Consider the following 12,859-nt stretch of genomic DNA (forward strand, 5'->3'; position numbering starts at 1 on the left):
ATACGATCAGAAAGTTCATCCGTTTGTAGGTGGAAGTGTAATGCTCTGGGAGACAATAATGAAGGGACGGTGTACCCCTCTAATTCTCATCTACGGAAATTTTACTGTTCCTCGATACCTCCAAGAAGACCTACAAACCATTTTACGGTCCTTCGTCGGTGAGAAATTTATCCTAATCCATGACAATGCGTGATCACACCGTATTCTACCAGTGTCTCGATCTTCGAAGATGCAACATCAGCCGAATGCACTGGGCAGCACAGTTACCAGACATGAATGCAACTGAGCGAGCATGGTACCTGTTGAAGTGGCCACTGCACGGAGTCCAAATCCACCTGACAACCTTCAGGACCTCAATGAAGCTGGCATTGAGGAGAGGGACCTCACACCTCAAACTTGATAATCTCATCCAGAGCTTGTCTCGATGATTGGAGAACTTATCTGTGTGTGGGAAGGACGTACTCACTACCAAAGATCATCATGAGATAAAGATTTTCACTGTTTTTGTTCTCAAGATGTGCACTTATGAGAGGGCCTGCTTTGTTTTGTAATGTTTTTTTTTAAGTTTTTTTTTTGTAACTAACCAAATTCGTTCTTGTTTTCAGAATGAATTATGTTTATGTTGTTAATAACCTCAATGGGTATGCTACAAGAACTCATTGTAGTAAACCCTGTGATATTTCAAACAGTTGTTGAGGAGTGTAAATAATGTATTAGCTGAGCAACTGAGATTGCCTGGATATGTATTGATTCCAATCTTCTATTATTCTACCTTTTCCTTCACCCCTGTCTGTCCATCTCCTATTCCCCCTATCTGTGCCAATCTCCTCGTTCCCTCTCACTGTGTTTCCATCTCCTCCTCCCTCTCCTCTCACCATGTTATCACATTCATGTTCTGGTGGTTCCTACACCCGCAATACTTCTTTCCAGACTGTAGCCAGTATGTGTACCAGATTTGGCTGAAATAGTTCCAGGTGTTTAGGATGAGCTTTTCACCCACGGCTTTGCCCATTTACGCACATGTCACTCACTATACACACTCCAAAAAAGTTTTGCGTCACTGAAGATAGACGTTGACTGTGGATATTGTATCACAGACACAGTCCCTTTGACTGTTTAGAGATGTCACTAAATCCGCCCAAAGATGTAAACAACCATGTATGAGCAGCGCCTATTAGACGGAGGGGGTCCGACAGCCGATCAGTTCCACTCATTCCACCACGAAGGAGGTATACGGCTCATGTTGTCTGTAGTTCAACCATGCCTAGTCGGTCAATACCGCGGTTCGATCGCGTCCGTATTGTTACTTTGTACCAGGAATCGCTCTCAACATGGGAAGTGTCCAGGCGTCTCGGACTGAACCAAAACGATGTTGTTTAGACATGCTGAGAGATGCAGAGAAACAGGAACTGTCGATGACATGCCTCGCCGGCTGCGGTGGTCTAGCGGTTCTAGGCGCCCAGTCCGGAACCGCGCGACTGCTACGGTCGCAGGTTCGAATCCTGCCTCGGGAATGGATGTGTGTGATGTCCTTAGGTTAGTTAGGTTTAAGTAGTTCTAAGTTCTAGGGGACTGATGACCACAGATGTTAATGTTAAGTCCCATAGTGCTCATAGCCATTTGAACCATTTGACATGGCTCGCTCAGGCCGCGCAGGGGCTACTACTCCAGTGGATGACTCCTACCTCGGATTATAGCTCGAAGGAACCCTGACAGCAACGCCATCATGTTGAACAATACTTTTATTGGAGCTACGCGACGTCGTGTTACGACTCAAATTGTACGCAGTAGGCTGCATGATGCTCAGCTTCATTCCCGACGTCCATGGCGAGGTCCATCTTTGCAACCACGACACCATGCAGCGCGGTACATATGGGTCCAACAACAAGCCGAATGGACCGCTCAGTATTAGCACCACGTCCTCTTCACCGATGAGTGTCGCATATGCCTTCAACCAGACAATCTTCGGAGACGGTCAGGCTGAACGCCTTAGATACACTGTCCAGCGAGTGCAGCAAGTTGGAGGTTCCCTGCTGTTTTAAAGTGGCATTATGTGGGGCCGACGTACGCCGCTGGTGGGCATGGAAGATGCCGTAACGGCTGTAGGATACGCGAATGCCATCCTCCCACCGATAGTGCAACCATATCGGCAGCGTATTGGCGAGGCATTCGTCTTCATGAACGCCCCCATCGTGCACATCTTGTGAACGACTTGCTTCAGGATAACAACATCGGTCGACTAGAGTGGCCAGCATGTTCTCCGGACGTGAATCATATCGAACATGCATGGAATAGATTGAATAGGCCTGTTTATGGGCGATGTAACCCACCAACCACTCTGAGCGTTTTACGGCGAATCGCCGTTGAGGAGTGGGACAATCTGGACCAATAGTGCCCTGATGAACTTGTGGATAGTATGCCACGACAATTACAGGCATGCATCAATGCAAGAGGACGTGCTACTACGTATTAGAGTTACCGGTGTGTACACCACCTCTGAAGGTATCGCTGTTTGGTGGTATAACATGCAATGTGTGGTTTCCATGAGCTATAAAAAGGGTGGGAATGATGTTTATGTTGATGTCTATTCCAGTTTTCTGTACAGGTGCCGGAACTCTCCGAAGCGAGGTGATGAAAAACTTTTTTTGTGTATGTATTTCACATATATTTAACGTATTTCACGGGTATTTGTGCACGTATTTCATTTGTATCTCTAGCGAATTTCACCATCCAGTTTCATTTTTATGCGGCTCAATATTTACGACGTCGCATCTCCATAACTAAATACTGTACAACTGCATTATTTTGTAGCGAGATTCATCGGATACGTGCATACTGTCTGCGAAAAATATTTGAAATATAGCAGAAAAGAAGTTATAAATTAAAACGTCATGCATGATGCCGCAGTTTCTCACACATGTCATTGTTTATGACGTCATACTTCCTAACTTTGTATCTTACAAAGATAAACTTTTGCTGGTACTTTACAGTGGTATATGTAAATACTGCTTGCAGAATGTGTCTCAAATACAGTTACTAGTAAATAAGTAATAAATTAAAACGTCATGCTTCATGTGTCAGTTTTACTGCATGAAAATGTATTAGGCGATAAATATTCTCTCTTTTCATCATTTTGTGGGAGCGGTCGACGATGAAAAGTTTCGTAAAGCTTTGAAATTGTGCGTAAAGTTTGTTGCAAGTCTCCAAGAGCTCTCATTAGAAGTACTGGATGACTTTAAGTATGGGTATTTGTACTTCGTGTTCTACGCTGCTTTTAAACCCACATCCCTACCTGTTTGATCGGTAGATGATTCTTTCATCCACAGCGATGATTTCGAGACAGTAAATCATATGTATACCAGATATGGTTGAAATCGGTCAAGTGGTTTAGGAGGAGATGTGGGACATATGTAAAATGATAGATACATTCATTTTTATAATACATAGGGACAAATGTCTAAATGAGATTCATTACACTTAAAAAATGTCCGCTGACGCTTCCTGTCAGTGCGAGGCGCCGTTTAATACTGGTTATGGCTCTGAGAGGGCAAGAGCGTAGGCACTCTGCAGTATTCATATGCAATGTGTGTTGCCTATCTTTCAGTAATTTGCTCGCTTGGATGGCGGTACTAGTAGGCTCAACAAAGTAGAAGTTCCTGATTCGTTTCTAAAATACTATTTTCTGTTTAGACACACTCATTCTTATGCTTTTTCTTGTTGAAATCCACTGTCAGTTTACTAGGGTAGCTAGGTAGTGTGCCGCACACCCGGTTGGTAAAACCTGATAGTTCGGTGAAGAGTCGTCCAGGGTTGGCGAATAGCAAACGATGTGTAGCGTCGTTCCGAAGCACCAGGGAATGTTTTGTCTCTAACAAAAATCGTCTCCTATGATATGATCTATCAGCCCTAGACGTTCTATGAAATACCCTACATACTGGGCGGCCATAAACAGTCTGCAAAGCTCGTAAGGGTGTTGCGGGGTAGATTGCACGTCAGTGCAGGTGTGGTTTGCAAATGAACGGCTACGATCGAAACCAGTCGCCAGTATAAAATACACGCAAATGTGGCAGAAATTTTAAACGAGGAATTATCGAATCTGAGTTGCTGGTCTTTTCCCAACAAAATGTGGGAACTACATAAATAATAAAGTGATCTTTCTCTGTAAGGGACTGGACAACACAGCTACCGAAGCTCTTCACGTCGAATGGATGATAAATCATGGTAACGTCACAGGTTTGCTTGACACACGAATTAGCGACACGAAGTTGCTGGACAACCTGAACTATTAGAAATATGCTCACTACAACTACTGCCACTTTTGGTCGACTTTCACGAAATTCATCCCTGTAGACAACGCCATCACCAAGAATTGTTGCACACCAACTGTTAACAGTCTCGTCTGAAGGTGACTGGCTACTGACAGTGGAACGAGGCTATTAGAGGCACTGTTGTTGGGCCAGGTCACTATGAAAATAGTAAATACCATCCAACGAAACACTTCACGTGAAATTTCACAACACTGGTTCCTAAAATGCTAGCTACAGGGTATCCACCGAAGGAGTCCCTGATTTCAAAATTAAAAATTAAGCTCGCTAGATAAGTGCAAAAACGGCATGTTTATTGTGAAAGCTGTAAGAGTTTATACAGAAATTTCGGAATAGCTGGAACAGCAGATAACAGCTAGCACTGTAATGACAATAAGTAGTGCTTATAAAAAATGCGCTGCAGCTCAGAGTGTTCATTATCACCGTGTAAACTTGAAAGAAGGTTAGCGAGCCGAAGGAAGAGGTTGAAATCATGTAGTCCATTGAACAACGTTTTTTGTAACGGATTACCGCATACGGCAAAAAGGTAGAGTTTACAAACACGATTTAATGTTCCAAAAGGACCTGATGCGAAAACTGTTCGCAGGCTCTTCACCGAATTCCATAGGACGGACAGCGTGATTGACGATCCAGTGGGGAATGTTGTTCCCAGGAAGACTGTAGTTCCTCCAGAAAATGTCGCCACGGTTTATTATTCAGAAAAATACAAGAAACTCCGTCCGAATAATTACAGCAGAGGATGTTTTGGGGCGTCCCAGTTCGCAGGAGGGACTGAGACAGAGGCTACAAATATTTTAGTTCAAAATTAAAGCCACCAGGCCATACCCGTACAAGATGTGCGACAGAGGGCTGATTATGCGAACCAGATTCTTGCAGTGACTGATAGTGAACGATTTGATGTTCGCTGCATCTGTTTCGCAAATGAAGCACACTAGCACCTGAATGGAGTCGTGAATAAACAAACCTGGCGATTTTGGGGGTCCGAAAATCCCCATTCGCGTGACGCAAAACCACTGTATTTTATCAAAGTTACTGTAAGGGTGTAGTATGCAGCAGAGTGATTATTGACCCTTTCCTCATGCGAGAGACGATCACTAGTGAAAATTATATTGCATTTTTGGTACAATTTGTTGCCACACCGTTAGCGTTGGAAGATCGGTTGGGCACGAAGCGGTTCATGCAAAACGGAGCCAGACCACATGACACCGAAAAAATGATGAATACTTCGGGAACCGGGTCACCGCGTTGGATGATAGCAAATTTACTGGCACAGGGATGGATTGGCCACTATATTCGTCAGATCTGTCTCCATGTGACTACTTCTTGCGGGGATCATTGAAAGACACGTCTACGGGAACCATCGCACCACGCTAGACGAACTTGATCGGTAATCCGTGTGGCATCTGAAACCATTTCCGTTGAGACATCGCAGCATGTGTGGCAAATTTCATTTTCGTGTTGCGACATCTCGGTACTGCGAGTGGTGGACGTTTAGAGAAGACAGTAATATGACTGCAAAAAATGCTTGCAGACTACAAGTTTAACCATGCACGCTGACACTCTACGAGATGCGCAGCGTATAGCGCCATCTGTTAGCAACTTTTCAAACTATTTCGAAACTTCTTATAACTTCCGTATAAAATTCACAGCTTTCTATAATAAACCTACCTTTCGTTGCACTAGTCTGTCGACCTCATTTTTAGAAAAATTTTGAAATCAGGGACTCCTTTACTGGACACCCCCAATACACCGACTGCCCGGTGAATTTCTGATCTACCATTGTTTTAACAATGACAAATGATTAATTGTAAAACAGTAGTAATGTCACATCTCACTAGCGCCATCTTGTGCTCGTTTTATAAAAACTTTGGATGGTTGGTTGGTTGGTTTGTGGGAGTAAAGGGACCAGACTGCGATGGTCATCAAACTTAGGAGGAGACCCTGGTATACACGTAAGGTATTTCGCCTTAAGCCATCAAAAGATGGCAAAGGTCTTCGTAAAGTACGTAGAAAAGTTGCGATGTAGCCATTCGTTCCCTCCCGTAACTGTCTCTCACCAAATGCTGCACGCATATAGGTGCCGCGATTGTGCTGTAGCATTTTCTTAGGAACCGTTACCTGCTGTCGTTAGAAATTACACTCACTGCAGGAGTGTTCGAAATAACGGGATGCGCCACGACAACTTGTTGCCGTAAAATTCGAAGTGCACCCCGAAACAGCCGATTACGAGACAGCCACTTTCTGCCTGCCTGCATGAAATATTCGTGTGTTGTTGTGTATGAGCTGTAAGAGTTCCCGTTTTGCGTTCGAAACGAGTCTCGCAGATGGTCGTTAGCGCCGTATGTCTGCGGGAATGCGCCGTTCGAGCCAGAAGCGCGCCTTTCAAGTGGAATTTTAATTGGTACACTGATGGTCGCGCAGATGTGGCGCCCCAAGCTTTACGAGAAGACGCCTCACGTCCGTTCCCACTGATAACATGCCGGTCTGCGTTTCGTAATACTTAGTAAAGAATCTGGATGTTCCCAGGAATGCTGTACCCGAACAGATCGGTATCGAGATGCCTACACTCAGAGCCACACGTAACCGGAGGATCTTGTTAAATAGTTCAAGCTCCCGATTATGTGAGTGTGGATTATCCAACGTGCTGATTATTTGAAAAACCTCGTGGTTCATCACCAGGAGCTGCTGATGAAATTTTTTTATCATGCAACCTGTTTCTGTCCACCGACCATCAGGTGGTATAAAATACTTATAACAGCCTATAAAGTGATACAAAATAAATGGCGTCGAGTAATATAACATATTTGAATCGTCTCTGTTGTCAAATAGTTATATAAACTGCATCGCCAATAATAAAAATGTACCAGATCCTGCAATCATTCATGTTATACACTACTGGCCATTAAAATTGTTACACCACGAAGATGACGTGCTACAGACGCGAAATTTAACCGACAGGAAGAAGATGCTGTGATATGCAAATGATTAGCTTTTCAGAGCATTCACACAATGTTGGCGCTGGTGACGACACCTACAGCGTGCTGACATGAGGAAACTTTCCAACCGATTTCTCATACACAAACAGCAGTTGACCGGCGTTGCCTGGTGAAACGTTGTTGTGATGCCTCGTGTAAAGAGGAGAAATGTGTACCATCACGTTTCCGACTTTTATAAAGGTCGGGTTGTAGCCTATCGCGATTGCGGTTTATCGTGTCGCGACATTGCTGCTCGCGTTGGTCGAGATCCAATGACTGTTACCAGAATATGGAATCGGTGGGTCCAGGAGGGTAATACGGAACGCCATGCTGGATCCCAACGGCCTCGTATCACTTGCAGTCGAGATGACAGGCATCTTATCGTCATGGCTGTAACGGATCGTGCAGCCACGTCTCGATCCCTGAGTCAACAAATGGGGACGTTTGCAAGACAACAACCATCTGGACGAACAGTTCGACGACGTTTGCAACAGCATGGACTATCAGCTCGGAGACTATGGCTGCGGTTACTCTTGACGCTACATCACAGACAGGAGTGCCTGCGACGGTGTTCTCAACGACGAACCTGGGTGCACGAATGGCAAAACGTCATTTTGTCGGATGAATCCAGGTTCTGTTTACAGCATCATGATGCTCGCATCCGTGTTTGGCGACATCGCAGTAAACGCACATTGGAAGCGTGTATTCGTCATCGCCATACTGGCGCACCACCCGGCGTGATGGTATGAGGTGCCATGGTTACACGTCTCGGTCATCTCTTGTTCGCATTGACGGCACTTTGAACAGTGGACGTTTCATTTCAGATGTGTTACGATCCGTGACTCTATTCTTCATTCTATACCTGCGAAACCCTACATTTCAGCAGGATAGTGCACGACGGCATGTTGCAGGTCCTGTATGGGCCTTTCTGGATACAGGAAATGTCCGACTGTTGGCCTGGCCAGCACATTCTCCAGATCTCTCACCAACTGAAAACGTCTGGTCAATGGTGGCCGAGCAACTGGTTCGTCACAATACGCCAGTCACTACTCTAGATGAACTGTGGTATCGTGTTGAAGCTGCATGGGCAGCTGTACCTGTACACACCATCCAAGCACTGTTTGACTGAGTGCCCAGGCCTATCAAGGCCGTTACTACGGCCAGAGGTGGTTGTTCTAGGTACTGATTTCTCAGGATCTATTCACCCAAATTGGGTGAAAATGTAAACACATGTCAGTTCTAGTATAATACATTTGTCCAATGAATACCCGTTTATCGTCTGCATTTCTTTTTGCTGTAGCAATTTTAATGGTCGGTAGTGTGCATTGAAGAGTGAAAGAAACTGGTACAACTGCCTAATATCGCGTAGGGCTCCCGCGAGCGCGCAGAAGTACCGCAACACGACGTAACATGGACTCAACTAACGTCTGAAGGAGTGCTGGAAGAAACTGACACCGTGAATCAATATTTCAGTAGATGCACACTACAGTAGCACGTGAACATTCGACAAGCTACGCCGTTTTTGCTGCATAATAATATCCTACCCTTTGTCAAAGTCGCTCATCTCAATGGTTTTTCTCATTTGCAGTTCTTATCTCCGCTATGGTAATTTCCTTCCCATTTCTGCTCCACCTATATATATATATATATATATATATATATATATATATATATATATATATATATATTCTTTTTTTGCAGCGTCACGTGACCGCAATGCCACCAGGTGGCATCGAACGTCGTGGCGGGCAGTGTTTTGGCTTACCAGCGCATACACAATTCCTAATTGTAATACTTGAATTATTGTATTTTAACTTTAACATAAGGTAGTACCTCTCAATGAGCAGATTGTGAGAGCAGTTTAAGTTGTTAAATTAAGTCAATAATTGTACGAAATACTAAAAAAAAATTGTTGGCTCTGGAAGCTGTTACATAGGTAACTTATAACGGGGACTGACTGATATGGTTAGCTGTTTAGTCGAATAAACTGCCTATGGATTGTGGACTCAGTTATGCCACTGGATTCGTGTTTCCCTGTCAGAAAGTTACAATACGAAGTAACTAACGTTGACCTATCCAAAGGCCCCATGGTATTCCCATTCTGTATGATTGATATGGGAGGCTATCGGAACAGCCTTCTTAGATTGTTTGCAGCTGAACCTACTGTTTACCATCTACTAAACTCATCAGAAACTCCAAAAAAATTGTAAAATGATTTAGATAAGGTATCGGCTGGTGCGAAGAGTAGCAATTGGCCCAGAACAATAACAGGTGGCATTTCCTCCATACAACTACAAAAAAAAATCCATGAGATTTCCATTACACGATAGATCACACAAATTTAAATGTTGTCTATTTAACTAAGTATCTAAGGATTTAGGGGTTACAATTACGACCAGCTTAAATTGGAATGATCACATAGACAATGTTGAGGGGAAGGTGAACCAAAGAATTTGCTTTATTGCCGGAACATTTACATGATGCACCAAGTCTACTAAAAAAAACCTGCCTACACTAGGCTTGTCCCCCCTCTTCTGGAGTATCACTGCGTGGTATGGTATCCTTACCAGATAGAACTGACAGAAGACATCGAAAAAGCTCCAAGGTGACAGCTACTTTAGTATTATCGTGAAATAATGGAGAGAAGGATACGGACATGATAAGTGAGTTGGGTGGCAATCATTAAAAAAAACCATTTGTCGTTGCCACGAAATTCCGAATACCAGAATGTTTTAGTCTCCTACCTACACAGCGATAAACAACCATCATCGCAACATAACAGAAACCAGCGGGCGCACGGAAGATTTAGGTGTTCATGTCTATCACGTGCTTTTCGACAGCAGAATGGCACAAAAATAGCCTGAGAATCATCCCGTGAATCCTGTCAAACACTTAAGTGTGAATTACAGAGTAATCATGTAGATGTAAATAGTGATACCTGTGAACCGGCGTCTGAATGTGTGTAGGGGACCTGGAGGTGGGCGATATAAAAATATGGAAACACCACATACGCAACACATTATCATGTCCAATAAGGTGTAGGGAAACCGTTGGCAGTCAAAACAGCGTCCAGTCGTCTCGAAATGGATAAATACAGGTCCTGTGTGGTTTTAAAGCCAATCTTGTACCATATTACGCGCAAGACATTGCCAAGTTCAGGTAACGACGAGTGAGGTGGATCGTACGTTTTTCTTTCCAAAGTAGACAGCAAACACTCTGGAATATTGAGATGTGGTGACTGGTGGTCAGGGGAGATGTAACAATTCATCCTCGTGCTGACTTAGTAAGTACTGGAAGATGGCAAGTCCTGTTAAAAGGAGCCCTGTCGTCTTTGAACACAGCGTCACCTCTGGGTAACGAACATTGTACCTTGGGAGGACTGTCACACAATCCTTGGTAGTATTGCAACCTTGTTGAGTGGAAATGAGGCCCATGGAATACCGTGATATGGCTGCCAAGCCGGCCGGAGTGGCCAAGCGGTTTTAGGCGCTACAATCTGGAACCGCGCGACCGCTACGGTCGCATGGATGTATGTGATGTCCTCAGGTTAGTTAGGTGTAAGTAGTTCTAAGTTCTAGGGGACTGATGACCTCAGCAGTTAAGTCCCATAGTGCTCAGAGCCATTTGACTGCCAAACTCATCAGCGAGCCCCAACCATATTTCACTGCCGGGACCTCAACTCAGCCTGAAGCTGGAAACAGTGAGCAACAAAACTCATCTGACCAAACTCATTTCTTCCATTGCTCCATAGTCCACATTTCAGGACCAAGTTGTCCTGTTACGGGCATTTTCATCACAGATAAGTGATTCTCGGATTCCAGCTCGCCCTGCAGTTCCCTGATTATGGAGCTCCCTTTGGTTTGTTTTGGTGCTGACAGGATTCACGAGTGCGACATTCAGTTCTGCAGTGACTTTTCTAGGTGCCGTCCTCGAGATTTTCGTCACAATCCTCCTTCATAACCGTCCGTCACGATCACACAGCACACACTTTCATCCGCGATGTGACTTAGTGGATCACATATTTCGCCTTCCCTGTATGAGGTATAAGTCTTCGATACGCTGCCTCTTGAACCACGAATCAGTTCAGTTGTCTTGGGTACGGAAGCACCCACAATATGAGCATCAACAATTTACTAATGTTCGAATTCACGGCGACATATTGGACTCACAAATATACATCACACTGCTGTGACACGAATGACACTTGCAACGTGTTCAGAACATTACACCGGTGTCGCTCTTGTTCAGCTGCAACAGAGCAAGCTGTAGGCCCGTCTAGCACCTGCATTATGCTCAAGTATGCACTTTTCGCGGTGTTTTCATTTTTTGTCCAATCACTGTAGGTGAGGATGGAAACAATGTACAAAGTGTGTCCGCTAGAGGAATAGAGCGAAAGGAGGCGATCTAGGAACTCGGTACCACCTACGCCGACGCACTAGAATGCTATGATCTGTTACTAGGATATCACGGGAAACATTTTTGTCGATTTTACCAAAGTTTTGAGTCTCCGTAAAATGAGAACTGTCTTTAGAAAAAAAGTGAATGAAAATCGGAAACGGCAAAACATTTGATTATGGTACATACGGTCCCCAACGACAATTTCTGATTCTGGGGACGATTTTCACGGAAGGAAGCTTAGCATGGTGATTACAGCAGTGCTTTCACAAGTACTGCTCCAATGCGTGACGGTTGGCCTGTACGCGCGCAGTACATCGTTGGACCATTGACTGTTGTGTCCATTCGAAGATTCCTGGCATGACCACAGTGGTACCAGCGATCACGGTAATCCCAGCGAGGAGGCCATTTTTCTGTTTCCATAATGGTTTCATACACCAGCTGCTTCAAATGCCCCCGGAGGAAGAAATCTAAACACATGACCTGGGTGGCCAGGCCAGAGGCCACCTCGGCTAATAAATCGATTCCCGAAGGTGGCTCTAAGATGTTTCCTCACAGCAATGCTGAAATGGGCCGGACCCCAACATGCTGAAAGAACATCTTTTGTCTGCATTCAGAAGTTCTCGCAACAGATGCTCCAAGAAGACCCGATATCTCCGTTCGTTTGTAAGGCGCCAGGACATGGGCACTTACACGTTACCTTACCAACATTAGTATTAATAACAAAGGGACTGGCAAGGGCATCAGATCATGACTCTATTGAATTATGATAAATATGAGGCACTCTCGAGCAGTACTCCCTACATGTCTGCAGGATTGAGCCACTAACTTAAAGCGTTGGTGAAAAGTATCGGAAGTTGAGGATTGTCCAATGTAAAGTCTGCAGATGGCCGTAGCTCGCCGGGCCGCCGTGGGCGGCAGGTAGCGCTCACCGGGAACGCGGGACAATACGGAGCTATTGGGGATAGCCCGGCATCCGGAGCCACCTGTGCTGGGCAACACGTGGCGAAGACGGGAATTTCGTTTGCCTAGGGGCGTTATGACCTATTCGATCATTGGGTAGATCTCAGAGGAGGGATTTCGGCGATGGTAGAGCGCTCGACATTGGCCGAAACTAAGTATTCTTCCGACGCGTTTTCGTACGCGTGGGAGACGAGATAATTG

This window comes from Schistocerca serialis, chromosome 8 (assembly GCF_023864345.2).
Source record: "Schistocerca serialis cubense isolate TAMUIC-IGC-003099 chromosome 8, iqSchSeri2.2, whole genome shotgun sequence".
NCBI lineage: Eukaryota > Metazoa > Arthropoda > Insecta > Orthoptera > Acrididae > Schistocerca > Schistocerca serialis.